General features: G+C 43.2%; 1 pseudogene; it reads left to right on the top strand.

Moving 5' to 3' along the window:
• The first annotated feature begins 2,549 nt into the window (after window positions 1–2,549).
• LOC133384684 (5S ribosomal RNA) lies at window positions 2,550–2,658 on the top strand (annotated as a pseudogene).
• The last annotated feature ends 1,348 nt before the right edge of the window (window positions 2,659–4,006 follow it).

Here is a 4,006-nt window from a genome sequence, read left to right as displayed (position 1 = left end):
TACATATTCTAAATGACTATTCCCTAGATCAGTTGGTCATGGAACCGACCAGAGGGACGGCAACCCTGGACTTAATCCTCAGTGGGGACCGGGACCTGGTGCGAGATGTAAGTGTTGTTGAACCGATTGGGAGCAGTGACCACAGTGCTATTAAATTAAACATACATGTAACTGGCCAATTGCCAAGAAAATCCAACACGGTCACATTTGACTTCAAAAGAGGAAACTTCACAAAAATGAGGGGATTGGTAAAAAGAAAGCTGAAAAACAAAGTCCAGAGGGTCACATCACTCAAAAATGCTTGGAAGTTGTTTAAAAACACTATATTAGAAGCTCAACTGGAGTGCATACCGCAGATCAGAAAAGGTACCGCCAGGGCCAAGAAGATGCCAGCATGGTTAACGAGCAAAGTCAAGGAAGCTCTTAGAGGCAAAAAGTCTTCCTTCAGAAAATGGAAGTCTTGTCCGAATGAAGAAAATAAAAAAGAACATAAACTCTGGCAAAAGAAATGCAAGAAGACAATAAGGGATGCTAAAAAAGATTTTGAGGGGCACATTGCTAAGAACATAAAAACCAACAACAAAAAATTCTATAAATACATTCAAAGCAGGAGACCATCTAGGGAGACAATTGGACCCTTGGATGATAAGGGAGTCAAAGGTGTACTAAAGAACGATCAGGAGATTGCAGAGAAGCTAAATGAATTCTTTGCATCTGTCTTCACAGTGGAAGATATAGGGCAGATCCCTGAACCTGAACTAACATTTGCAGGAAGGGATTCTGAGGAACTGAGACAAATAGTGGTAACGAGAGAGGAAGTTCTAAGCTTAATGGACAATATAAAAACTGACAAATCACCGGGCCCGGATGGCATCCACCCGAGAGTTCTCAAACAACTCAAAGGTGAAATTGCTGATCTGCTAACTAAAATATGTAACTTGTCCCTTGGGTCCTCCTCCGTGCCTGAGGACTGGAAAGTGGCAAATGTAACGCCAATCTTCAAAAAGGGATCCAGAGGGGATCCCGGAAATTACAGGCCAGTTAGCTTAACTTCTGTCCCTGGAAAACTGGTAGAAAGTATAATTAAAGCTAGATTAACTAAGCACATAGAAGAACAAGCCTTGCTGAAGCAGAGCCAGCATGGCTTCTGCAAGGGAAAGTCCTGTCTCAGTAACCTATTAGAATTCTTTGAGAGTGTCAACAAGCATATAGATAGAGGTGATCCAGTGGACATAGTGTACTTAGACTTTCAAAAAGCGTTTGACAAGGTACCTCACCAAAGGCTTCTGAGGAATTTTAGCAGTCATGGAATAAGAGGAGAGGTCCTCTTGTGGATAAGGAATTGGTTAAGAAGCAGAAAGCAGAGAGTAGGAATAAATGGACAGTTCTCCCAATGGAGGGCTGTAGAAAGTGGAGTCCCTCAAGGATCGGTATTGGGACCTGTACTTTTCAACTTGTTCATTAATGACCTAGAATTAGGAGTGAGCAGTGAAGTGGCCAAGTTTGCTGACGACACTAAATTGTTCAGGGTTGTTAAAACAAAAAGGGATTGCGAAGAGCTCCAAAAAGAGCTCTCCAAACTGAGTGAATGGGCAGAAAAATGGCAAATGCAATTCAATATAAACAAGTGTAAAATTATGCATATTGGAGCAAAAAATCTGAATTTCACATATACGCTCATGGGGTCTGAACTGGCGGTGACCGACCAGGAGAGAGACCTCGGGGTTGTAGTGGACAGCACGATGAAAATGTTGACCCAGTGTGCGGCAGCTGTGAAAAAGGCAAATTCCATGCTAGCGATAATTAGGAAAGGTATTGAAAATAAAACAGCCGATAGCATAATGCCGTTGTATAAATCTATGGTGCGGCCACATTTGGAATACGGTGTACAGTTCTGGTCGCCTCATCTCAAAAAGGATATTCTAGAGTTGGAAAAGGTTCAGAAGAGGGCAACCAGAATGATCAAGGGGATGGAGCGACTCCCTTACGAGGAAAGGTTGCAGCATTTGGGGCTTTTTAGTTTAGAGAAAAGGCGGGTCAGAGGAGACATGATAGAAGTGTATAAAATTATGCATGGCATTGAGAAAGTGGATAGAGAAAAGTTCTTCTCCCTCTCGCATAATACTAGAACTCGTGGACATTGAAAGAAGCTGAATGTTGGAAGATTCAGGACAGACAAAAGGAAGTACTTCTTTACTCAGCGCATAGTTAAACTATGGAATTTGCTCCCACAAGATGCAGTAATGGCCACCAGCTTGGATGGCTTTAAAAGAAGATTAGACAAATTCATGGAGGACAGGGCTATCAATGGCTACTAGCCATGATGGCTGTGCTGTGCCACCCTAGTCAGGGGCAGCTGCCGGAAGCCTCAGGAGGGGAGAGTGTTCTTGCACTCGGGTCCTGCCTGCGGGCTTTTCCCAGGCACCTGGTTGGCCACTGTGAGAACAGGATGCTGGACTAGATGGGCCACTGGCCTGATCCAGCAGGCTCTTCTTATATTCTTATGTTCTTATGAGGTGTGTTGTATTACTTTTTTAAATTATAGGGTCGTATACGGCCATACTACCCTGTACACGCCCAATCTCAGAATCTAAGCAGGGTCAGGCCTGGTTAGTACTTGGATGGGAGACCGCCTGGGAATACCGGGTGCCGTAGGCTTAGGGGAAGGCAATAGTAAACCACCTCTGAACACCTCTTACCGTGAAAACACTATGCATACATCCAAAAAAATATCCATAGGGTCGCCATAAGTCGTAATCGACTTGAAGGCATATAACAACAACATTCAACATAGTACTAAAGTGAACGTTCTGTCAGCACAATGGTTTCTTCTTGTGCAACATTCTCCCCCTCCCCTCCCCCTGCATGCCCCCTAAATCTGTTCTGGGGTTTTCCCAACCCTCTGGAGCAGATTTTGGGTTGCTGCAGGTCATGCTCAGGGTGCAGAGAAAGTGGAGCGGTCCCATGGTGCTCGCAGTAAGCCTTGCACTTCCACAATTATTTAGTTAAAGACCACCCATAGTAATTGTTTCTAAATTTGCATCTCTATATACAGTACATATAAATTAGCATAAGCAAATTTAATGTTTCCTGTTTTGTCCTCCCTTTTTGGTGAGGCATAAGTGAACCTCTGACAACGAGTGGCATTTAAAATGTGGGCTTTAAGGAGTTTCCCCCCCAATTGTTGTTATTTGTCCTTAGGAATGGCAGTGCAGACGTTCACATATTTTATGGCAATCCTATACATAGCTAGAAAGCTACACAGCCAGTTCTGACTTCACAGCACAGGTGTGTGCAGCAAGTTTCCTGTATGTTGGGCCATCATACCTGGGTTATGATATGATTTCATATTATAAACATGAAAGTGACTTCTCTGTAAGGCAGCCTTCGCTAGTCTGGTGTCCTCCAGATGGTATCCAGCACAGGCTGTCTGGGTCTGATGGGAGTTGTAGTCCAGAACACCTGGAGGGCACTAGGATTTTTGTAATGAGAAAAGCTGCTGTCTCATTTTGATTGTTAGAACCACCCCCTGCCTTTCTCCTGCTTCTCCCCTTCTTCTCTGTTCCTTAACCAATATGCAGACCTTAAATTGAACTATGGCTGCTTGCAGCATGTGGCCTTTTTTGATGGATTCCTCCAAGCATACCCAACTCAAATTAAGGTCCAGATACAACCTATCAGCCAAATGTGCTGCTGGTGAGCACGTGAAACCTATATGACTAATCCACTCCAACTAAAACAGTATGCTGCATTGTCACATGTTTTAATTAAAAGGTACCAGAAGGAATAAAGTATTAACAATACTAACTCTGCATACCGAAACCAAATTAGATCATTTCAAAACTGTGTGTGTTAACAATATGCATAGGGGAGTGTATAAGAAAACGCAATATGGCTGGAAGGTGTTTTTTATTACACTATGAGTTTTCTGGCTGTAAATTTCCTCTGTGTGCCAAGTTGCTTGTATGTTCTTCCCCAGTTTTCCTAAAAGAGACTAAAATTGCGA

Source organism: Rhineura floridana, chromosome 4 (assembly GCF_030035675.1).
Source record: "Rhineura floridana isolate rRhiFlo1 chromosome 4, rRhiFlo1.hap2, whole genome shotgun sequence".
NCBI classification, from domain to species: Eukaryota; Metazoa; Chordata; class Lepidosauria; order Squamata; family Rhineuridae; genus Rhineura; species Rhineura floridana.
The sequence above is the reverse complement of the archived record's forward strand: the minus strand, read 5'-3'. Positions and strand labels throughout refer to the sequence as shown.